General features: G+C 45.7%; 4 non-coding genes across 4 annotated transcripts; all 4 read left to right on the forward strand.

Annotated features, from left to right (window-relative positions):
* Positions 1-1,797: 1,797 nt before the first annotated feature.
* trnas-gcu (transfer RNA serine (anticodon GCU)) lies at positions 1,798-1,879 on the forward strand. The gene has a single exon. It is a non-coding gene; the product is annotated as a tRNA-Ser (tRNA).
* A 13,960-nt stretch (positions 1,880-15,839) lies between these two features.
* Positions 15,840-15,930, forward strand: trnay-gua (transfer RNA tyrosine (anticodon GUA)). The gene is given in 2 exon segments: positions 15,840-15,876; positions 15,895-15,930. It is a non-coding gene; the product is annotated as a tRNA-Tyr (tRNA).
* Positions 15,931-20,646: 4,716 nt separating this feature from the next.
* Positions 20,647-20,718, forward strand: trnaq-cug (transfer RNA glutamine (anticodon CUG)). The gene has a single exon. It is a non-coding gene; the product is annotated as a tRNA-Gln (tRNA).
* Positions 20,719-22,116: 1,398 nt separating this feature from the next.
* On the forward strand, positions 22,117-22,199 carry trnal-cag (transfer RNA leucine (anticodon CAG)). Its single transcript has one exon. It is a non-coding gene; the product is annotated as a tRNA-Leu (tRNA).
* The last annotated feature ends 3,363 nt before the right edge of the window (positions 22,200-25,562 follow it).

Genomic DNA, 25,562 nt, shown 5'->3' on the forward strand with positions numbered 1-25,562 from the left:
GGGGTACAACCTGGAGAGGTCACCCGTCCATTGCAGGGCAACCATTGACAGTAAAAACTATGGACAGAGCCTCCGTGACGTCACCCGTTTGTTTCTGAAGAGCCGTTTTGAGGCTCGGTGGGAGGTTCCGGGACTTGATGACCGCCGCCATGTTGGCAGCGTCACGTCAACTAAAACTCCGATTATGGACAAAGAGGGGGAGCACGAGCGGGGTTTAGGGGGGTGGGCGATCGTGGAAGCAGGAAACTCACACTGTGATACGTCAACTGTCTGTCACTCAAGCGGCAACGCCCATAATTAGGCGTAAGTCCGAATACCATTGAAACGAGTGAGTTGTAAAAAAATTCACCCTCCCTACAATTGACACTAGAAGAGAACCTATCATCTGAGACCAGAGTGGTTTTTTGTACCAGGCTGTAAACATGTTTTTTTCTGCTGTGAAGTCGGCCATTTTAACATGGGAGTCTATGGGAAATTACTCGCTTTTGGAGCCAACCCCCAGCTGTTGCAGCGTGAATTACAAGTTTTGACACTTCCGCATGGGCTTCCACTTTGAGCCCCGAAGGTTGCCGCTTGAGGGCAACACACAGACAAACCAGTTATCGAAGGGGAAGCTTAAAAAATAGGTTATTAGCTGTTAGCGCAAGACAGTTTAAGCTAGCAACATGCGTCATTATCATCCTGTGCAGAATAAAAGCGTCTTTCCTTTGTTCATGTTACATAAATGACAGGTCTGTTTATTGCTGAGGTCGAACTCAGAAAGACTCATTAGATAGAAAAGAAATAGTTACCAATTCTTACCTGCATTGATGTCTGTTGCCCTGGTGGAGCGGAGGCCATGATGCGCCATGAGTACTGCGGGCACGCGATCACTGACAGATCTGTCAACTGTAAACTGTAGATTATTCCATAATGTGTTGACTCAATATAGTGATTGTTACCAGGTCTGCTTTGAAGCATCTTATACTTTGACTGGTGTCAATGTTTTGCAGCAGGTCACATCAATATGAAAGATAGCGCGTGTTGAGGTAACCCTTTGAAATGTCCAATGTTCCCTGAATGCACCGTGGCTGAGCAAAGCCCTTAGCCTTCATTGTCCTGCTGTCACTCAGCAGGCCACACCCATGTCCCCCCCCCAAGCAAATCGGGGTCAAAACCTCAAAGGTGAAAAAAGGAGAGGCGAAAGTGGAAAAAAGATTTGAACCTGAAAAGTAAATCTGAAGCTGAAAAAAGATCTGAACCTGAAGAAACAAGATGTGAAACTGTAAAAAATTAAGATTTGAATCTGAAACTGAAAAAAATAAAATGGTAAATATGAAAATAATTATTGAAATGAAACCTGAAAATAAACTATTTATTCAAAAGAATTTCAAAGTTGATTCAAAAAAAATTTTTGAACAGAAAAAAATCAACATCAAAACATAAATTTTCAGTTTCAAGTTTTAGTGTTTGAATGAAATTTATTTTTTCAGGTGAACAAAACTTATGACCCCAATTTGGCTCCATACACTAGGGCCCTAATTACTCTCCCTTCTTATGATCCTTCCATCTCTGTCAAATGCTCGGCTGTGTTCAACCAGTTTGAGCATGTCAGCCTGCCCTTTCTGAGAGACATTCAATGTTTGTCAAAGTTTGTCTTCAAACAAGATGCTTATGTTTAAGGCAAAAGTTGCGACAGAAACAAGTTCTCCTTCAAAGACTGAGGAGGAAAGTTCATGACAGTCAGCGCTTCTATGACCTTGTTCAAGTTTTGCAGCGTGTTTTCGCTCGAAGCTGTGAAGACATAGTGATCTAACAGACGAGGTGGCTGAGTGGTTAAGGCGATGGACTGCTAATCCATTGTGCTCTGCACGCGTGGGTTCGAATCCCATCCTCGTCGTGTTGTGTTTTAAGTTCAACAGTAAAAACTATGGACAGAGTCCGCCAAAACTCAAAATACGGACAAAGAGGGGTAGCACTAGCTGAGTTTAGGGGAGAAACTTGTGCTGTGATATGGCAACCGTCTGTCGCTCAAGTGCCAACTCTCATAATTATGCGTAATTTTAAGTCTGAATACAATCCCACAGCAGCTCATCAACAAACTGAACCAGCTGGGGCTAACTACTTGCTGTGCAACTGGCTGCTGGACTTCCTCACCGGGAGACCTCAGACAGTGCGGGTCGGCAGAAACACATCCAGCACCATCACAATGAACACCGGGGCTCCCCAAGGATGTGTGCTGAGCCCCCTCCTCTTCACTCTGCTGACCCATGACTGCACGCCAACACACAACTCCAACATCTTTGTGAAGTTTGTGGACGACACAACTGTGGTGGGTCTCATCTCCAGTGGAGATGAAACAAACTACAGGAATGAGATGCACCTTCTGGTCGAGTGGTGCAGAGACCACAACCTCTCCCTGAATGTGGAGAAGACAAAGGTTGTGGACTACAGGAGAGCACACAGTCAGCACACCCCTCTGACCATCGACGGTGCTGCTGTGGAGCAGGTGAGCAGCACCAAGTTCCTGGGTGTGCACATCACTGAGGACCTCTCCTGGACTAACAACACTGCATCACTGACCAAGAAGGCACAGCAGCGCCTCTACTTCCTCCGCAAGCTTAAAAGAGCCAGAGCCCCTCCCTCCATCCTGTGCACCTTCTACAGAGGGCCTGTTGAGAGCATCCTGTCCAGCTGCATCACTGTGTGGTACGGAGCCTGCACCGCCACCTGCAGGAAGACGCTTCATCGCATAGTGAGAGCAGCTGAGAGGATCATCAGCAGTCAAACTGGGGTGTTCCTCTCTTTCATTCTCTTCATCTTCTGTGACATCAGAAAGATGAAGAGACCAAAAATGGCCTCAGCATTATGAAGAGCTAACTAACTAACAAGCTGGAAACTCTGCTCTGACACTCAGTGCCACTTACTGTCACGCAAAGGTACTCACTGACACTCACAGGCACTCACAGGAACTCGCTAAATATCACTGAAACTCACCAAGTTTCATCAACCAACTACTACCTCCACAAAAGTCGACGCCCACCCACGTTAGCTAGCGTTGGCGTCATCGCTCTGTTTGTGTCATCACAGGGCAGCTTTCCAACTAGAAATGAACTGAACTGGCTTTCCATACAACACTGTCATGAGGTCCACATTGTCCTGTAATGGAATCCAGAGTCTGAGAGTGTATGACTGGCAACAAATAACAATTTCACTTTGTAGATTAAAGCAACATGTGCTGACACCAGAATCAGTCCTGTCAGCTGATATGAACAGGACTTCCTCCTCCTCCTCCTCAGGTTCAGACAATATGAAGAAGTCCTCTATAAAAACACATAAATTCATTAAGTATGTATTCTTTATGTGTATAGGACCACTGTCCCCTATGGACTAGCAGAAGTGAGCATATGAGGAACTGGAACCGCTTCTTCATCTGGACCATGGGGATGCCAATTTATAACACCTGAACCCCCCTCCACTGTCTGCACACACAGGAAGTTCACCCTTAATCAATGCTCTCTGTTTCAGTTAACCTGTCTGAATTAGTCTCTGAAACAACATGTAGAGCCCGTATGGCGCCTCCGGCCGCCCGTGTGTCGAGCAAGCCGCCTCCTCCTACAGCCAATCGCGAGGCCGAGTGCTACCACGAATTTACCACGAATTGACCAATGACAGAGTCGCCCTCTACCACGATTTGCTAGCCCCACCTCCGCCGACAGCCAATCACGAGGCCGAGTGCTACCACGAATTGACCATGAATCGACCAATGACAGAGCTGTCCTCTACCACAATTTGCCAGCTCCCGCCTACATCCGTGGCAACGAGCTGGCCAATCTCAGCTCGGACCGCTGCTGGAGGCGGAGAATGACCCGGTCACTGCGCTGTTGCTATGGTCAACGTCATTCCATTTTCCGAGCTACATCGCTGTTGGACGGCTATCCGCAGGATAATTTACTCCGCTAACTGTCTGCAATTTTAATTTCTGCCGGCGAGTACCGTTACATTTAATGGGCTTTTATTACTATGGCATAGTATTACTATGTCATAGCATCACGCTGTTTTCAATAGCCTATGATAATATATTTGTTATAAACACTTATAATTTACAGTTGTTTAAACAACAAACAATAAGCTATTATGTTACATTAGGCTAATGGTCTGATAGGTGCTTAGTTAAACATTATGCTTGGCCTCCGTGTTCTTGTTCTTCTCTAATTGTTGTTCTTTTATGACTTTTTACTGGCAGACATGGACCCTGTCTTCAGGAAGAGACCCGATGGGACCATAATCCTAAATGACTCCCATGATGCTGGCCGGGTGAAGAGCAGGGCCCAGCCATGGTCTCATCCTCTTTCACCAGAGGAGGTGCTGGAGTCAGCCAGACAGGCTGCAGTTGCACAAGGCCTCGACCCAGACAACAAGGTGTGTGTGCTGGGTCTACATAAGCTGCAGGTCGGAATGTTTAGGGGGCAGACATTCAAGTGGGTGCTGGAAAATGCTCTGGGGTATGGTGGTTACCTGGTGGCCTCAATGATCAGGGAGAGTGAGAAGGGTGAGGTGAAGGACTCCATTAACAACAGGGCCAATAAGGAAGCCTTCCGCCGCTACATGGAGCTGTTTCCTGAGGGCCGGGAGGCTATCTCCATTAAGCTCCAACGGGCGAGCACCCACACATCTTCCTCCACCATTGCCAAGGCTACACCTACCATCAGTGTTGCCTCAGCCTCTGCAGTGCCAACCCCTGGTGGTGCTTCTGCCACGCCGTCCACCAGCCAGCCCCCTGCTTCTACTGCAACAACTGTAAGCCAGTCCCCACTCTCCACCAGCAGTGCCTCTGCTACACCACCCACCAGCCGAGCCCCTTCAACAGTGCGTGTGCCAGTCACATCACTGCATGCTTTGCTGGCGGGAAAGAACCTCACCCAAAGGAGCCTTGACATGTCTGTCAAAAGACTAGTCTCTTCTTCCACCTCCAGGTTTCAGCCTAGTAAGTATGATGTAATTATAGTTGTGTGATCTCAATAATATCTGAGTACATAGTATATATATATTTTTTTTACTTATTCATTAATGTTTTCTCCAGCCATTCCAACGCGAGGCTCATCAGAGCTCATCCTCCCAGTCCCTGCACCAGCAGTGCCATGTGCCACGGAGCCACCATGTGACATGGACGACAGGGACCTGGTCATGGCAGCAGAGCAAGTGGAGGAGTCAGTAGCAACACGTGAGTTCCAATTCAACAATAAATAGAAAGCATTCAGCAAATAAATAAAGAAAGCAAAATTCTTACACTGCACATCTTGTATTCTGTTTAACAGAGAGCAGACTTTGTCTCCCTGCTGGCTGGATACCAGCCTTGCCAGTGCTAGACCAGCAGTGGATTTCAAAAACTTTGTTTAAGTGGTCCAGAACTGGACAACCCGAGCTGGACTTCACCAGGGTGGACAGAATGTGGTGGTACCCACCACAGCCATCACTTGCTCCCACTGGCATTCCACCAATGGAGCAGTACTTTGGCCACCCACTGTTCTTGTGGATGCCAAGGAAGCTGTGGCGCATGAAGATACTCTGCCCTCATAAAGACTGTGGGAAGGAGGAACTAACATCAGCTGGACTGCATCAAAGGGTACGCCAGGTTGTTGGTGTCAGTGGCACATATTTCATGGTGGCGGAGTATCTTTCATGTAAGGGGTGCAAGCGGAAAGTCATAAGCTGGGCGAGCAACATCATCCACCAGTTAGACATCGGCCATCGCATGCAGTTCCCCTGTTTGCTCACAGCCAAGCTGGGATGTGATATGCACGTTATGCGGCAGAGAGGCCTGGGGAACAGCAGCAGCCAGGTCCAGAGACAGCTGGAAGAGCAGCATGTTGAGGTCTGGCTGCAGAAGCAGCTCCAGTTCCTGACAGACTGCAGTGGAGTTGCTAGAGCCGTATCTGCAGGGCTTGTTGCTCCAGTGGCCATTGGGAACATGCCAGCAATGATACCTGTGCCAAAACATCGATGGCTAATGCAGGTATAGTGTCAGGATGTGCTTGGCAGGTTAGAGGAGATCAAGGCATCCATCACCTCGCTTTTTGGCAGAGTCTTAAAGATGGACTCCACTAAGAAAATTGTCAAGAAGCTGGCAGGTGAAAGATGCAGGAGTACCACCTCCTGAGGTGCTGTATGTGGACCGGGACTGCTGTGGGTCCACACATCTTCACAGCATGTTTAGACCATGGGGCTGCATGCAGATACGACTCGATGTGTGGCACTTCATGCGGAGGATTGCCGTGGGATGCACCACAGACTCACACTCCCTTTATGCTGGCTTCATGAACCAGCTGAGCCAGTGTATTTTCATCTGGGATGAGGATGATGTGCGTGCCCTGAGGGAGGCCAAGTGCGCTGAGCTGGCAGCAAGACACCTACACCCCTCCACCACTGCTGCTGTCATGCGGCACATCTCCAGAGCAGAGATGGCGCTGCACTGCAGACGGACCACCAGGAGTAGCACTGAGATAGAGGCACTCATCACCCAGCTCTTGGTGGCCTATGATGCGGACAGGGGGTGCAACACCCTTGGTGTGCCCCTCCTCTACAGCGAGCGGATGGTGGAGATCTGAAAGGTGCAGAAAAAACACCTCCGTTGCCTCCAGGACCCCCCTGGCGTGCAGCTGTACATGCAGACGGGGACCCTGCAGAAGGGGGGGCACACACTGCCAACATACAGATGCGCCAGGGGATCAACATCTCTGGAGAGCTTTCATCTCCACATGAATAGATTCATCCCAAGTGAAACTTCTTCCCAACTTTTGCACAGCTAAAATGTAGTTTGATGTAGAGAATTAAGCACAATTTAATAACAGAGATATATTTTCTCTTTAGGAACTCTGGCCGGTGCCAACTTATTCCAGGCCTATCTGGTGGATGGACTTGCCAGGTGGAATGAGGACAGAGGCAGGGCAGCTGAAGGAAGAGTGGAGCCCCATTCTTACAGTGGCCTTCTCCGGCATGCAGTCAACCAGCTTGCAGAGAACGTCATGGGACTGAAGCTGGTGAACTACACACCACCAAGAAAATATACTGGTACAGTTTCTTAATGTCTGATAAAGCTCATCTGTATTATTAAGTTTATTGCATCTGTTTGTACATGACATATAATTTGATGTGTTTGTGTATGTTTGTGTGATTTTCAGGAGAGCTTATTGGGGTGGAATATTTGTATGACCAGACAGGCACTGCACTAGAGGACTACAAGCACACATTGGCTGCCATGGAGACAGACACTGTGACTGTGGCTGATGATGAGGGCTATGTTGAGCAGGCGCCAGAGGAGTTTGAGGACTTCACTGTACCCTTGCCGGAAGATCCTCTACTCACAGGTCCCACTGCCACAGCTTCTCCACTCACCACAGACGTGTCTCCAGCTCCTGTTCCTGCTCCTCCTGCTCCTGCTAGCTCAGGAGATTTGCTTACTGGGGCCTCTCCACTTGCCACAGACGCATCTGCTGCTGTGTCTGCATCTACAGTAAGTTTTCACCTTTTTGCAAATGATTTTGGCTAGAGCAGAACCTCCTACAACTAACGTAAGACCTCACACCACTGCAGGCTTTATAATTGCACATTAGACGTCTGTGTACTGCAACATTTGGTCATTACTTTTTCAAAATAACATGTAAAAATGATTAATTTTAACAATATACATTCACAATCAGTGGAAAAAATACATGAAATATTGGAAAGCTGTTACAAGAATCAATCAGATATTTTGTTGAAGTTTGTCAATGCATTTCATTCATTTAGGACTCTGTTGGGCCAGACAACATCCCCGGCTATGCAGCAGTCCAGGAGTTGGCACGCTGCCTTGTGTCTCTGAAGGACCACAGCCTTGCCCTAACACAGGAGGAGGCACGACACATCATAGACCTCTGGCATGTGCTGTCAGACTTTGACAAGGCTAGAACTAAATACCCTCCTCGGCATCAGGATAGCCTTACCAAGGGTCGGTTTAGGGCCACAAAAAATTTGGTGGCACCAGGGGTGGAGTCCACCAAATGGTATGTTCAATTAATTTTTGTGTTTGTTTCTTTATTGACTTGTTTTGTTTAAAGCAGGTGTGACCCATTATTGCTAAGTTTTACACTGCCTTAAATTTCCAGGTCTTTTGTCGGGTCACATGCTCCGGCCCAGTGGCCAAACTGCAACCGGCTGGTGGAAGCCATCTTTATCCACCTCTTCATGACTATCACTGGCCGAAAAAAGAGTCCCACAGGCAGCCAGAGCCGATGGACTCAGATTATTCATGCATACAGCAACATACGCCAGTGTGTTATCAACAACGCCTGTGTGATGTCTGAGACCACCATCCAGCTGCCTGAGGTGAACACAGCAACACTGGCACAGTGGTGAGTAAATATGTGAAAATATGTGTACTATGTTTTGTTTGGCCTACACCCTTCTTTAAAACTCTGCCCTTTTGTTGTTGTTTTGTTGTTCCAGGTACAACAAGCGGAGCCGATCTCAGGAGACCGAGGTGCTTCAGCAAGGCATTCAGTCTCCAAAAGCTCCAATTGCAGGAGCGGTGCAGCAGCCATCCACACCTCAAAAAGAAGCTCTCCTAACCATGGCTGTGGGGGATAACCCACATATCTTTACCTTGCCAGCCAATACAGCAGGCATGGCCAAACTTAAAAGGCGGCTGTGTTTTGGTGAGTCAGGCCCCCCATCCTCCTATCTGCATCCTGTGGCCAACCAGGCATCCACTTCACTGCAGCGTCCAGAGGCCAGTGTGGCATCCACTTCGCTGCAGCGTCCAGAGGCCAGTGTGGCATCCACTTCGCTGCAGCGTCCAGAGGCCAGTGTGGCATCCACTTCGCTGCAGCGTCCAGAGGCCAGTGTGGCATCCACTTCGCTGCAGCATCCTGCCACCAACACATCTCTGCTGTATATGCCTGTGGTGTTTCAGCCCCCACATCTGCCAGGTCCCAGGTCCCATCAACAGCTGATCCTGCCAGCTGGCACATCTCAACCACTGGTGGAAGATGTGCCATATACAACACAGAGGAACAGGAAAAGGAGGCAGGAGAGGGAACAGGCAGGTGTACAACACAGGAAATACAAAAAAAGTTGATGTGGTGGTATGCAAAAGTTGCCAGAAAGACCGCCGGCTTCCAGGGCACCACCAATACTTTGGAAACTGGTACTGTGCAGAGACAGCAAGAGAGCCATTGGCTGAATGGAGGGAGCACCTAGCAGCCAAAGGCTATGGAAAGAGAAACAAAGAGCAGGGTCTGCTCCTTGTTCCTCAGTGGAGAGCGAGGGAGGCGTCAGGGATGAGGAGCAGAGAGAAAGTGAGAAATAAAGAGAGAGAAAGTGCACTTTCATGTATGTGTATATTGTTATTTTGTAAATAAACATTTTTGGTATAAATTTCTCCCTCTGTGTAATTAATTTCTATCTTTTTGAGGATAAATAATGTGGTTTTTTTTAGATTTCTGTAGCACAGTTTGAAAAATCTTAAATTGCTGCTGCTGTTTTCAGGGTTTTGCTTGCTTGCCTAAATGTCTGTCGAATGGGAGATGATAACGAGCCGATAATGTTGGGAGGTAGCCATGTAAGGGCTCATAGCATGACAATGGATTGAACAATAGGTCTCCCAGACAGTATTGTTAGACCTCTAGAATGTGTGGATTCTTGAAAAGGTGTGACTGCCTTTAAGAGTATCACAATTGAATGAGGCAAGCTTTCATTCAGAATTCAAGATTTAATTTACCATTTAATTCCATGAAATACTTTTTGTAGAAAGGTTCAAATGAAATGATAAAAACAACACAAACCTAATTTGCGTTTTGGGGGTTAATCAAGAGTCTAGCCATTGATGAGCCTTTTATTGCAGACAAGGTAGGTATACAAAAAAGGATGTTAAGAAAAATGCAGATTAACATTAACATTGTTATTAAGGATAAAATTTTATACAATCCATATTAGCTAAATAGCGAGCAGATTGCATTTATTCCACTCAATGCATGCATGTGCAATTGGACTATTACAGCAAATGACACGTGAAATTTGTCACATACAAACGGCATCACTCCTTTCGCTTTGTTTTTAATTATAACCTCGGTAAAATGTCATACAACGACCGATATGTTTCGCGTAATTTCAGTGCAAAATATTAACGCGCCTAGTGGGATTCGAACCGGGGCTCTCGGCACGATTTGTGGCATCAACGTCAACACATGGGCGCTAGTGGGATTCGAACCGGCGCTCTTGGCGCGATTTGTGGCATCAGTGGCCTACCTGGCTCACGACAGTCTGTCCAATTCCAATCTCCTCGGCCTATCGCGTACGCCGCCGTCCAATGTAAGATTGGATTTCATCCAATCGCGCGACGACGCTCGACAGCGCCAATGGCAGCGCGCATTTCCATTCTACATTGGATGACGTAGCGAGTCCATAGCAACCGTTTCCAGTCAGTCAGTCATCTACGACGAAGGATTCAACACGTCTAAAAAGTAAGTAAATACTGTAAACATGCGGTTTACAATAGCGTCTTGTATCGTTATAACGTGATAAGACGCTGTCACGTTGTAAAACAGCGGCTCATCCCGTTATAGCATGACAGGACGCGATGAGCCGCTAGCTTGTTATAACGTGATAAGATCACGTTATAGTGACATAAAGAAAACATAATTCAGTTCAGCGCTTCCGTACATTATTTGAAAACCAGGAGAACGGGTTCTTTATATTACACGATCGCTGTGGACGCGTATGTATTCGCATATTAACTGTTTATTTAGTGCAGCGGCGTCACAGCGCGTTGTTCATTATTGCATGCTCAGCGTTTTTTATTGTTGTCAGTATCTTTAGATGAGCAATAAGCCTAAGAGCCACACGGCTATGGGAGAAGATGAGTGGATGAGCAGGCTGCCAGCTCAGGTGTTTGCCCTGCTGGAGGCTGCAGGCCAGCTCCTAGGCAGCAGAGGTGGCATGACCTCTATGAGAAGGTAAAGTGTTAGCCTGTTACTTACTATGGACATTATTATATAGCATCATGCAGTTTAATGAGTGACAGTTGCTTCAATACACACAGATAACATCAAATGCTGTGTCTGTTACATCATGTAATGTTGCTTTACCAGCCTGCCACTCAGTGTCCTGCTCCTCTCTCTCCAGTTCACTAAATCTCCCTTTGGTGGGGTGCACTCTGCTGCATTAAAGCCTAGCTTGGTGGCTAGGAGGACCACCAGTCCTCATCCTCTGTGAGGAGGAGGCTACCACCACCTCCATGCCACAGCCTGGTGTATCCTCAGCATCTGGGTATGTTAAAGCACATTTATTTGTAGTAACATTAGTTGCTATTAAGAAATATTATTGTGTGATTTGTGCTTTCTGGGTTCTTATATTTCTCATCTCTGTTTTCCCCCAGGCTGTGGTTGATGCTGGTGTGGCAGGCATAGACAGAGTTGACAGCTTGGCAGAGTATCTGGTGGAGCTGAGGAAGCAGTCCTCTCTAGCCCTCACCAGTCAGCAGGTCAGATGTTTGTGTGTGCTTCTGCGCCTGTCATACATGTCCACGCTTATATTTTCTTTTCTCATGTGCCTGTGTTGTCATTCTGCTCTCTCTCAGGTCAGCACCATTGTTGCGTTGTGGCAGAACCTTCTGGACTACGACAAGCAAAGGGTGGTGTTTGCTGCCAGGCACCAGAGCAGGCTGAATACAGGCAGGTTTAGGTCGCCAGAGAAGAGGCAGGACTTTACACCCGGGGTGGAGAGCGACAAGCGCTCACCACTACTGCACCACTGGCTCAGTGGCCAGATTGCTGTCGTCTAGTGGAAATGATCTTCATTAGGCTCTGTGCTATCCACCGTAGTCCCAAGAAAAGGGGGACAAGCACATTTTCCAGATGGGACCACATCTTGGAGGATTACCGTAAAATAAGGCAGCTTATTCTGTGTAATGGGGCTGTCATGCAGCAGACTAGTATGCAGCTGGTGGACATTAACCACACTACTCTGGTGCAGTGGCACAACAAGAGGGTGAAGAGGCAGGACAGTATGGTACTGATGCAGGTGCTGGACCTCCCCAGTCGTGGCAGCTGACCCTCTGCCCCATGCAAATGTGCCCCCAGCATCTGCCCCAGCCTGTCCTTCTCCTGCCCCTGTGACTACTGCTGCTCCTGCACGTACACTGCAGCGTGAAGTACTGCACAACACGTGTAAGAAGTGTGGACAGTACAGAACAGCAGAAACGGGGCACAGCCAGTACAAGGGGACAGTCTACTGAAAGTAGAGACTGTCCCAAAAGAGCAGTGGCTGGACAACATAAAACAAAAAAAGTAATATGAGAGAGGCATAGATAACCCCTCGGACAAATACCCTCAGCACTGTGCCAGACCTATTTTTATAAATAATTGTTTTTGTTATAATTTATTACTCTGTAAAATGCTTGTGACAACTATAAATAAAGTTTGGTAAAGTGAGTAATGTATTGTTTTCTGTGTGTTTTGTGTTGAGATTAGAGTCTGTTAAGTGCTGTGTACATGAGGGCGTGTAGAGGGCGATGATGGATCTCACCACACACCACAAATGCAGACATAAAAATATCAATATATCAGTAACGTAAGGTTAATAATCGGCAAAATCGGTGTTAAAGTGATGTCCAGTTACACATTTTTTTAAATCAGTCCAAATCTAATGCATTAATATTTGGCGTTTGTGGGACTCGAACCGGGAACCTTGGGGTCGAAGCATAAATTAACATAAAAATGAAAAACAGGTTTAAAATAATTTATGTCCAAATAAAAATCATCTCTTCCCTTCTCTCACGTTTTTTCTCATTTTTCTCCTCTTCTTCCTTCTCTTTCCTCATTTTTTCCTCATTTTTTTCCTTCTTTTCCCTCTTCCCCCTTCTTCCCCCCTTCTTTCCTTTCTTCCCCCCATGACAGACTATTGTTCCCCAGCTTGTCCGCAGTAGGCAGCGCGTCAGTCTCATAATCTGAAGGTCGTGAGTTCAACCCTCACACGGGGCACAAATTTTAGAGACAGCATTGAATAAAGAGTACACACACTCACCATTTACAGGTACATAATATTAAATAGTAGCATCGACAAGTTAATGTACAGAGGAAATGACCATAAAAGCAGGTGTCTGTCAGCGCTTACTATACAATCCGGTGGTTGCCTACCCATTGTGCATGTGTAGAACACAGACCTTAAGGGGCCCCACACTGAACAGACTGTGTGACAGAGGCTGGGGATCAATGCCACCATTGTGAACACGATACCAGGAAGTTTAAGGCCTTTTTTTCATATACAGTGCCCATGTTAGTGCCAATATGTCTCGTATACGTGCTGGCTACTACTCTTTTCAGACTATGAGACTGACGCGCTGCCTACTGCGGCTGTGGTTGCTCACAAACAAGTGAAATATGGTCCTTTTTTTAACAAAGACATCTACATTGCAGTATGTTAGTGAGAATATCTCTCATATGCGCTCTGACTACTGCACCAACAAAAATTCTTAATTTAACCTTTAGGAGTATGTACACACCTTAAAACTGCTGTGAAAATATGATATGTTAATACGTAGAGAAGATTGAGGCAAGGCATCAGGACTTGTAGAGTTTTCTTGAAGACGTTTCGCTGCTCATCCAAGCAGCTTCATCAGTTCTAACTGTTTGGTGGGGAAACATGGTTTATATGTGGTTGCAGACCTCAGTGGGTGGGTCTGGGTAAAACTAACAAACAATAGCACTAAATGTTTCCATGGTTGCCTGGGCCAGGTGTGTCTAACGACTGGCTAATGACTGTGAGACTGCCGGAGGGGGACTGGTTGACAGCCCTTTGTTCTTGCTGTGAGTATGTGCAAACTTCCTGGGAATGGATGGCATCCCTGCATTGTATGTGGTAGTAAGATGATGTCTGAGGCCACCACCTCTGTTAAGGGAAGGTTTTTCCAGCTTAACATAGATGTTTCCTTGACTCCTCTTTCATACCACCTTTCCTCTCTGTCTAAAATGTGAACATTGTTGTCCTCAAAGGAGTGTCCTTTCTCTTTGAGGTGGAGGTGAACAGCTGAGTCTTGTCCTGAGGAGGTGGCTCTCCTGTGCTGAGCCATTCTTCTGTGGAGTGGTTGTTTAGTTTCTCCAATGTATAGATCAGAGCAATCCTCACTGCACTGGACTGCATATATCACATTGCTGTGTTTCTCCTGGGAATCTTATCCTTCGAGTGAACCAGTCTCTATCTCAGTGTTGTCATCGGTCTGAAATGGACCGGAATGTCATGGTTGTTGAAGATCCTGCAGAGTTTCTCTGATACTCCTGACACCTATGGAATGGAGATGTTCTTTCTCCGCCGGTTGTTGTCCTCCGTCTTCTTGTTGTTGGGGGGGTCTTGTTTTTGTGGCTTTGATGAGTGCCCACTTGGGGTAGCCACAGGTTTGCAAGGCCTTCCTGATGTGGTGTTGCTCCTTCTTCTTCCCCTCTGAGCTGGTTGGTACAGTTTGTGCTCTGTGCTGCAGGGTCCTGATGACTCCCAGTTTGTGTTGCAATGGGTGGTGTGAATCAAACAACAGGTACTGGTCCGTGTGTGTGGGTTTCTTGTATACTTCCACATTGAGGCTCCTGTCCTCCTCAATATGTACTGTGCAGTCCAAGAAGGCCAGATTGTTCTCCCTGATGTCCTCCCGAGTGAACTTGATGTTGTTGTCCACTGCGTTGATGTGTTCTGTGAACCGTTCCACTTCATTGGTCACCCAGATGTCATCCACATATCTAAACCAGTGGGTGGGGGTGGTTTCAGAAAAGGAACTCAAGGCTCTTCTCTCCACTTCTTCCATGTAGAGGTTGGCCACAATAGGAGACACAGGTGATCCCATCGCACAGCCGTGCTTCTGTCTGTAAAAGTTCCCATTGTACTGGAAATAAGTGGTGGTCAGGCAGAGGTCCAGCAGGTCACAGATGTGGTCTGGCATGAGGTTGGTTCTTTCCTTGAGTGTGCTGTCTTGTGTGAGGCACGTCCTTACCGTCTCTGTGGCTTCTGATGTAGGGATGCAGGTGAACAGGGAGGTGACATCAAATGAGGCCATAGTGTCGTCTGGGTCCATTCGGATCTTCTCTACCTTGTTCACAAAGTCCTACCAGTGGTGTCAGGAGTTCAGCCAAGTGCTTAGCCATGTTGTATGTGACTGAGTTTGTGCTGCTGACGATGGGTCTGAGGGGGACTCCTTGTGAGTCTTGGGGAGTCCATACAGGCATGGATTGGCTTCCCCAGGAAGCATACAATGCAGTGATTCCATCCATTCCCAGGAAGTTTGCACATACTCACAGCAAGAACAAAGGGCTGTCAACCAGTCCCCCTCCGACAGTTTCATAGTCGTTAGCCAGTCGTTAGACACACCTGCCAGATCATCACAGGTAGTTATGGAAACATTTAGTGCTATTGTTTTTAAGTTTGACCCAGACCCACCCACTGAGGTCTGTAGCCACATATAAACCATGTTTCCCACCAAACAGTTAGAACTGATGAAGCTGCTTGGATGAGCAGCGAAACGTCTTCAAGAAAACTCTACAAGTCCAGACGCCTTGCCTCAAAGTATATATTCTATTCTATTGTATTGTATTGTATTGTATTCTATTCTATTCTATTCTATTCTATTCTATTCTAGTATGGTCAAGATGTAAAGTGGTCATACTACCACAAAGTCTTGAGCTGCATTCCAGGATGAGGAAAATCTGGTCTGATTTTTTTCACGTCTTTATGAACACACAAATCCAATCCACAATCCTGACTTTCAAATCAAGCACAGATGACCTGTGTTTGAGTCAACTATGAACACTCGGCTGTGCTCGGGCATTTCTTTCTCAGCCTACCCTTCGATAGCTCAGATGGTAGAGCGGAGGACTGTAGTGAGACAATAAAACTGAAATCCTTAGGTCGCTGGTTCAAATCCGGCTCGAAGGAGAGACTTTTAACCCTCGAGAGTTTCATCATAATGTCACATCATTTTTTCACCGATTTTTTTGGCTAAAGGGCCGGTGTGACATATATGTCACAATGATTTTTATCTGATTTGATTTTTTATCTGAAGTGCATTTGTTCAATACATGTGTTTACAACATGTTTATGTAATAAAGGATGTGTTATGTAGTCATTCCAAGCCTTGACTGGTCAAATCTTACCTTTAGCAAGTCGATAGAGCCTTTTTAAAATTTGCTAGCTCTGCGTCTGTAAACACAAAATCACCTACAAACAAACCAGCCTGTTTCCTTAAGGAGCTTTTAATCTTAGTGAAACTGAGGGAAAATCGCTGCATATCAATTTACAATGAATGAATTCCTCGATAATTTGCATCCCTATTCTGACCTGGAAGATTGAGAAGATCGGACCAGTTGTATTTTGTTTTTTGGAATATTTGAATGCTTTTTTTTTGTGGAATACTTGATGTGGCCCAGCCTCACCCAGCCTCGACCCCCATCGCCTTGAGACCCCTGCTGTAGAGCTTTGTTTAAAAAAAAAAAAAAAGAAGACCATATGTCCCAGTTTTTTGGCCTCCTTGGCGCAGTAGGCAGCACGTCAGTCTCATAATCTGAAGGTCGTGAGTTCAACCCTCACACGGGGCACAACTTTTAGAGACAGCATTGAATAAAGAGTACACACACTCACCATTTACAGGTACATAATATTAAATAGTAGCATCGACAAGTTAATGTACAGAGGAAATGACCAAAAAAGCAGGTGTCTGTCAGTGCTTACTATACAATCTGGTGGTTGCCTACCCATTGTGCATGTGTAGAACACAGACCTTAAGGGGCCCCACACTGAACAGACTGTGTGACAGAGGCTGGGGATCAATGCCACCATTGTGAACACAATACCAGGAAGTTTAAGGCCTTTTTTTCATATACAGTGCCCATGTTAGTGCCAATATGTCTCGTATACGTGCTGGCTACTACTCTTTTCAGACTATGAGACTGACGCGCTGCCTACTGCGGCTGTGGTTGCTCACAAACAAGTGAAATATGGTCCTTTTTTTTAACAAAGACATCTACATTGCAGTATGTTAGTGAGAATATCTCTCATATGCGCACTGACTACTGCACCAACAAAAATTCTTAATTTAACCTTTAGGAGTATGTACACACCTTAAAACTGCTGTGAAAATATGATATGTTAATACGTAGAGAAGATTGAAGCAAGGCGTCTGGACTTGTAGAGTTTTCTTGAAGACGTTTCGCTGCTCATCCAAGCAGCTTCATCAGTTCTAACTGTTTGGTGGGGAAACATGGTTTATATGTGGTTGCAGACCTCAGTGGGTGGGTCTGGGTAAAACTCACAAACAATAGCACTAAAGGTTTCCATGGCTGACTGGGCCAGGTGTGTCTAACGACTGGCTAATGACTGTGAGACTGCCGGAGGGGGGCTGGTTGACAGCCCTTTGTTCTTGCTGTGAGTATGTGCAAACTTCCTGGGAATGGATGGCATCCCTGCATTGTATGTGGTAGAAAGATGATGTCTGAGGCTACCACCTCTGTTAAGGGAAGGTTTTTCCAGCTTAACATAGATGCTTCCTTGACTCCTCTTTCAAACCACCTTTCCTCTCTGTCTAAAATGTGAACATTGTTGTCCTCAAAGGAGTGTCCTTTCTCTTTGAGGTGGAGGTGAACAGCTGAGTCTTGTCCTGAGGAGGTGGCTCTCCTGTGCTGAGCCATTCTTCTGTGGAGTGGTTGTTTAGTTTCTCCAATGTATAGATCAGAGCATTCCTCACTGCACTGGACTGCATATATCACATTGCTGTGTTTCTCCCTGGGAATCTTATCCATCGGGTGAACCAGTCTCTGTCTCAGTGTTGTCATCGGTCTGAAATGGACCGAAATGTCATGGTTGTTGAAGATCCTGCAGAGTTTCTCTGATACTCCTGACACCTATGGAATGGAGATGTTCTTTTTCCGCCGGTTGTTGTCCTCCGTCTTCTTGTTGTTGGGGGGGTCTTGTTTTTGTGGCTTTGATGAGTGCCCACTTGGGGTAGCCACAGGTTTGCAGGGCCTTCCTGATGTGGTGTTGCTCCTTCTTCTTCCCCTCTGAGCTGGTTGGTACAGTTTGTGCTCTGTGCTGCAGGGTCCTGATGACTCCCAGTTTGTGTTCCAATGGGTGGTGTGAATCAAACAACAGGTACTGGTCCGTGTGTGGGTTTCTTGTATACTTCCACATTGAGGCTCCTGTCCTCCTCAATATGTACTGTGCAGTCCAAGAAGGCCAGATTGTTCTCCCTGATGTCCTCCCGAGTGAACTTGATGTTGTTGTCCACTGCGTTGATGTGTTCTGTGAACCGTTCCACTTCATTGGTCACCCAGATGTCATCCACATATCTAAACCAGTGGGTGGGGGTGGTTTCAGAAAAGGAACTCAAGGCTCTTCTCTCCACTTCTTCCATGTAGAGGTTGGCCACAATAGGAGACACAGGTGATCCCATCGCACAGCCGTGCTTCTGTCTGTAAAAGTTCCCATTGTACTGGAAATAAGTGGTGGTCAGGCAGAGGTCCAGCAGGTCACAGATGTGGTCTGGCATGAGGTTGGTTCTTTCCTTGAGTGTGCTGTCTTGTGTGAGGCACGTCCTTACCGTCTCTGTGGCTTCTGATGTAGGGATGCAGGTGAACAGGGAGGTGACATCAAATGAGGCCATAGTGTCGTCTGGGTCCATTCGGATCTTCTCTACCTTGTTCACAAAGTCCTACCAGTGGTGTCAGGAGTTCAGCCAAGTGCTTAGCCATGTTGTATGTGACTGAGTTTGTGCTGCTGACGATGGGTCTGAGGGGGACTCCTTGTGAGTCTTGGGGAGTCCATACAGGCATGGATTGGCTTCCCCAGGAAGCATACAATGCAGTGATTCCATCCATTCCCAGGAAGTTTGCACATACTCACAGCAAGAACAAAGGGCTGTCAACCAGTCCCCCTCCGACAGTTTCATAGTCGTTAGCCAGTCGTTAGACACACCTGCCAGATCATCACAGGTAGTTATGGAAACATTTAGTGCAATTGTTTTTAAGTTTGACCCAGACCCACCCACTGAGGTCTGTAGCCACATATTAACCATGTTTCCCACCAAACAGTTAGAACTGATGAAGCTGCTTGGATGAGCAGCGAAACGTCTTCAAGAAAACTCTACAAGTCCAGACGCCTTGCCTCAAAGTATATATTCTATTCTATTCTATTCTATTCTATTCTATTCTATTCTATTCTATTCTAGTATGGTCAAGATGTAAAGTGGTCATACTACCACAAAGTCTTGAGCTGCATTCCAGGATGAGGAAAATCTGGTCTGATTTTTTTCACGTCTTTATGAACACACAAATCCAATCCACAATCCTGACTTTCAAATCAAGCACAGATGACCTGTGTTTGAGTCAACTATGAACACTCGGCTGTGCTCAGGCATTTCTTTCTCATCCCACCCTTCGATAGCTCAGTTGGTAGAATGGAGGACTGTAGTGAGACAATAAAACTGAAATCCTTAGGTCGCTGGTTCAAATCCGGCTCGAAGGAGAGACTTTTAACCCTCGAGAGTTTCATCATAATGTCACATCATTTTTTCACCGATTTTTTTTGGCTAAAGGGCCGGTGTGACATATATATCACAATGATTTTTATCTGATTTGATTTTTTATCTGAAGTGCATTTGTTCAATACATGTGTTTACAACATGTTTATGTAATAAAGGATGTGTTATGTAGTCATTCCAAGCCTTGACTGGTCAAATCTTACCTTTAGCAAGTCGATAGAGCCTTTTTAAAATTTGCTAGCTCTGCGTCTGTAAACACAAAATCACCTACAAACAAACCAGCCTGTTTCCTTAAGGACCCACGGTGACATAGGTGTCACCGGTCCTTTAGGACCCCAATGGTACAGCAAATCAGTCATTAAGGAATATGACATGCAGTTTTTATTTAGTAAACAATGTTTAGCTTTTAATCTTAGTGAAACTGAGGGAAAATCGCTGCATATCAATTTACGATTAATGAATTCCTCGATAATTTGCATCCCTATTCTGACCTGGAAGATTGAGAAGATCGGACCAGTTGTATTTTGGAATATTTGAATGCTTTTTTGTGGAATACTTGATGCGGCCCAGCCTCACCCAGCCTCGACCCCCATCGCCCCCCCCCCAGGTAAGTTGAGTTTGAGACCCCTGCTGTAGATCTTTGTTTAAAAAATGTAGTAGTGCATGCTGTTGTTTACTGAAACTTGGCTAACGGTGCTAACACTGGACTCTAACGTTGCTCTAAATGGATTTCAGTTGGCGAGGACAGACAGGACAGTGGAGTGCGGTCAGGGGAAACAAGGGGGGCTGGTATTGTTTGTTAATGATAGATGGTGTAATCCTGGACACATCACTGTCAAAGAACAGATCTGCAGTAAGGACATTGAGCTGTTAGCCGTTAGCATGAGCGCTGATTGATTAATGATCTACTGTAGTGCTGTGTGAGTCATCAGAGGACACTTCTGTCTTCATTTGAAGCTGGTAGGTACAAACTGCACCACTGCTAGCAGGAGCTCCTTTGTTCTACACCTGGACATCAGCTCACTCATTTTAACAACTGACAGACTCCATTTCTAGAAAGACAGACCATCTGGACAAGACAGGTCTCTGGTTCTCTTCCAGTCAGGTTTACTCACAGAGGAGGTTCCATGGTGTAATGGTTAGCACTCTGGACTCTGAATCCAGCGATCTGAGTTCAAATCTCAGTGGAACCTTTTGTTTGAACAGTTATCCTGGTGTCCTTTCTACACAGTTAAGTCTATGGAGAAGTCCACAGTCGGTTCATTGGTCCAGCTGTAGTCATTAATGGACTGAAGGCCATGAAGGAGGCTGTGGTGCTGAATCCTGCTGCTTGTGCTGGATGATCCAGTTATAACATGGAATCCTCTGCTGCCCATACTGCTATGTCCTGCTAGTACTCATTATTCAGGAAACAAGAACAAGTATTAGGGAGTGCTCTCAAGTGCTCTCTAAGCAAAATAAAATAGCTTTGTTTCTATGGTGACCCCACAGGCTGCAACAAAACACCACTACAGGTGCTGGTCATATAATTAGAATATCATCAGAAGGTTGATTTATTTCAGTAATTCCATTCAAAAAGTGAAAGCTGTATAATGCAAACATTCATTCCACACAGACTGAAATATTTCAAGTGTTTATTTCTTTTAATTTTGATGGTTATAACGGACAACCAATGAAAACCCACATTCAGTATCTCAGCTGGATGGATTAGGATGGATGGATAATGTAGTGGACTCCCACCCAGCAGATCAAGTCCCAGAGGTTACAGCATCATTTATTAGCTGAGTTTCCCCTCAGGGAAGCTGCTGTTTACAAGCTGTTTACAGAGAGAAGCAAGAAAACAACAGTCAGCATCATTGTCCATAAAAACACATGACAATAACATGTGAGACAGAGAGTTTATGATCAGTGCTCCCCCTGCTGGTTAGGACATATGATGACATTTTTAAATGTACCAGTCAAAAGTCACTCAGTGGTTTGTCTTTGTTTTTATGACTTTCTACATTGTAGGTTCATCCTGAAGACATCAGAGCTATGAAGGAACACATGTGGAATGATGTAGTGAACACAAAGTGTTAAACCAAGCAGAATATGTTTGATGTTTGACATTCTTCCAAGCAGCCAGCTTTTGCTTTGATGACATCTTCACACACTCTTTGCATTCTCTCAATCTGAGCTGAACCACCAATGCTGTGCAATGCTGACATCTAGTGGTGGAATCGCAGGTTACAGAATCAGAAATTCCAAACCAAACCCTGGCACAGTCCATCTGACACTTCCAAAAACTATCATTTGAAAAACGCTGGACCGAGAGCAACTGGTGTGCAATGAGGAGGCAAAGGATAAAACGTCCCAGCACATTTCAAACCCAGTTTCACCCTGAGGCAGAGACTGCTTCACCTTAAGGACAAAACACCTGGGAAAGGCAGATCTCAAGGTACTACAATAGTCAGAATGATTCATCATGTGGTGACCAGATGAAAAATCTCATCTCTGGCTGTCCACATCAGTGTCAGTGAAGATTTCAGATTGTTTATTAAGTGTTCATCCTTGAGCTTTTCCAAACTTGTTGTGGACAGCACACTTTTCATGTCAGGATGGCCGAGCGGTCCAAGGCGCTGCCTTCAGGTCGCAGTCTCCACTGGAGGTGTGGGTTCAAATCCCACTCCTGACAGTTCTGTTTATTTCCTCTGGAGGGAAAATAAATAATCATTTAAATAATTTATCCTCTGGAGGGGAAATAAGTAATCATTTAAGACATTGACTGACTTAGATTCTAACCCAGACCACAGAAGCCAATTGGATGATTTCATCTGATATGATGAAACATTACACCAAACCTACAGGGGTTCTTCCTGTTTTTTCTTGCCACTGTTGCCCTTAAGGAGGTTCAGTCTCTGGCTCTGATTGGATGACGTCACAGGCTGCTGTCAGGTTAGGGATTTAAGTCCGGAATTTTGTCTACCATTCTGGAATCCTGTCTACCATTCTGGCATGGATGGATGTCTATTCTGGTATGCTGCCGCTCGTTCCAGATTTCTGCCTTTCAATCTGGAATGCTTTTCATTCCAGAATGCTGTCTTGCTGACTTTTGTCCCGGAATGTTGCCTTCCATGTTGGAATGCTGACTTCCATGAAGTCACAGGCCGCTGTCGGGTTAGGGGTTTAATTCCGGAATTTTGTCTACCATTCCGGAATCCTGCCTATTATTCTGGAGTGGGTGGATGTCTATTATGGTATGCTGCCACTCATTCTAGATTTCTGCCTTTCATTTGGGAATACTTTCTTTTATTCTGGAATGCTTTTCATTCCAGAATGCTGTCTTGCTGACTTCTGTTACGGAATACTGACCTCTGTTCCAGAATACTGACTGTTATTCGGGAATTCTGCCTATCCTTCCGAAATACTGATGTCTATTCTGGTATGCTGCCACTTATTCTAGATTTCTGCCTTTCATTGCGGAATTTTGACTTTCATTCCGGAATGCTGTCTTTCATTCTGCAAATGTGCTCTTCATTCTGTTATGCCGATGTTTGTCCCGGAATGTTGCCTTCCATTCTGGAATGGTAACTTCCATTCCAGAATACTGGACCTCATCTCAAGGCATCACAATAGAATGATTCATGTGGTGCTTGTAGCCTGTCTACCCCAATGTGAACAATGACTGACACTTCTTCTTAAACTCAAGGTCCATTTATCTTAAGGCATGCACATTGTTTCACATAAAGATAATAAACTTTAAATAGAAGACAGAAAACTTACCAACAGTAGTTTCAAGCAGAGGCGGATGGCAGGTAGGACAGAGGCTGATCTCCTGCGCATGCTCTTGCTCTGCTAGTTGAACTCATTCGGTTTGAGAGGGCCACGGGAGTCAAAGCAAATATACACTCAACAAAAATATAAACGCAACACTTTTGTTTTTGCTCCCATGTTTCATGAGATGGACTTGAAGATCTAAACTTCATTCCAGATACACAATATTACCATTCCTCTCAAACATTGTTCACAAATCTGTCTAAATGTGTGATAGTGAGCACTTCTGCTTTGCTGAGATAATCCATCCCACCTCACAGGTGTGCCACATCAAGATGCTGATCTGACATCATGATTAGTGCACAGGTGTACCTCAAACTGCCCACAATAAAAGGCCACCCTGAAATGTGCAGTTTTGTCTCACAGCAAAATGCCACAGATGCCACAAGCATTGAGGGAGCGTGCAATTGGCATGCTGACAGCAGGAATGTCAACCAGATCTGTTGCTCGTGCATTGAATGTTCATTTCTCCACCATAAGCCGTCTCCAAAGGCGTTTCAGAGAATATGGCAGTACATCCAACCGGCCCTCACAACCGCAGACCACGAGTAACCACACCAGCCCAGGACCTCCACATCCAGCAGGTTCACCTCCGAGATCGTCTGAGACCAGCCACTCAGACAGCTGCTGAAACAATTGGTTTGCATAACCAAACAATTTCTGCTCAAACTGTCAGAAACCGTCTCAGGGAAGCTCAACTGCATGCTCGTCGTCCTCATCGGGGTCTTAACCTGACTCCAGATCGTCGCCGTAACAGACTTGAGTGGGCAAATGCTCACATTCGATGGCGTCTAGCACGTTGGAGAGGTGTTCTCTTCACGGATGAATCTCGGTTTACATTGTTCAGGGCAGATGGCAGACAGCGTGTGTGGTGTCGTGTGGGTGAGCGCTTTGCTGATGTCAATGTTGTGGATCGAGTAGCCCATGGTGGTGGTGGGGTCATGGTATGGGCAGGCATCTGTTATGGACGAAGAACACAGGTGCATTTTATTGATGGCATTTTGAATGCACAGAGATACCGTGATGAGATCCTGAGGCCCATTGTTGTGCCATACATCCATGAACATCACCTCATGTTTCAGCAAGATAATGCACGGCCCCATGTTGCAAGGATCTGTACACAATTCTTGGAAGCTGAAAATGTCCCAGTTCTTGCATGGCCAGCATACTCACCGGACATGTCACCCATTGAACATGTTTGGGATGTGCTTGACCGGCGTATACGACAGCGTGCACCAGTTCCCACTAATATCCAGCAACTTCGCACAGCCATTGAAGAGGAGTGGACCAACATTCCACAGGCCACAATAGACAATCTGATAAACTCTATGCGAAGAAGATGTGTTGCACTGCATGAGGCAAATGGTGGTCACACCAGATACTGACTGGTTCTGAGTCCCCAGACCGCCAATAAAGCAGAAACAAAATGCACATTTCAGGGTGGCCTTTTATTGTGGGCAGTTTAAGGTACACCTGTGCACTAATCATGATGTCAGATCAGCATCTTGATGTGGCACACCTGTGAGGTGGGATGGATTATCTCAGCAAAGCAGAAGTGCTCACTATCACACATTTAGACAGATTTGTGAACAATGTTTGAGAGGAATGGTAATATTGTGTATCTGGAATGAAGTTTAGATCTTCAAGTCCATCTCATGAAACATGGGAGCAAAAACAAAAGTGTTGCGTTTATATTTTTGTTGAGTGTATATTTATGTTACATCTGCTAAACATATTTGGGTATTGTTGGAATGAATAACATTTTCATAAGACAAACAAAATAATAATGTTTCACCTCTAAGAGGGGCTTGAATCAGTTTTTAAACACAGAGCACGATCACGTGCCCTGGAGCCCCCTGCCACCCAGAAGTCGGCGAACAGTGTTGGGCTGGATGCCCGTTGATGAGGCATGGAGGTGGTGGAGTGGGTGTACAAGCAATAGGGCGTACAAAGTGGACAACAGGGACTTAAACCTGGACCCTCAGATTAAAAGTCTGATGCTTCTAATACTTCACTAGTACACTTCATGTAGTGCAGTGAGTCCTGATTGACTTGCGATTGACCCTTTATACACTGAAAAAACGAACTCTAAAATTTACTAAATTACCTGTAACATTTTCTACTTAATAATATTAAAATCAAGAGAATACTAGAATTTCCTAAGTAAAAACATAAATATTGACTCATTTTTATCATGTAACAATCGAACTGTATGAAAAGAGTA

The sequence above is a fragment of the Parambassis ranga genome, unplaced genomic scaffold (genome assembly GCF_900634625.1).
Source record: "Parambassis ranga unplaced genomic scaffold, fParRan2.1 scaffold_21_arrow_ctg1, whole genome shotgun sequence".
In the NCBI taxonomy this organism is placed as follows: Eukaryota; Metazoa; Chordata; class Actinopteri; family Ambassidae; genus Parambassis; species Parambassis ranga.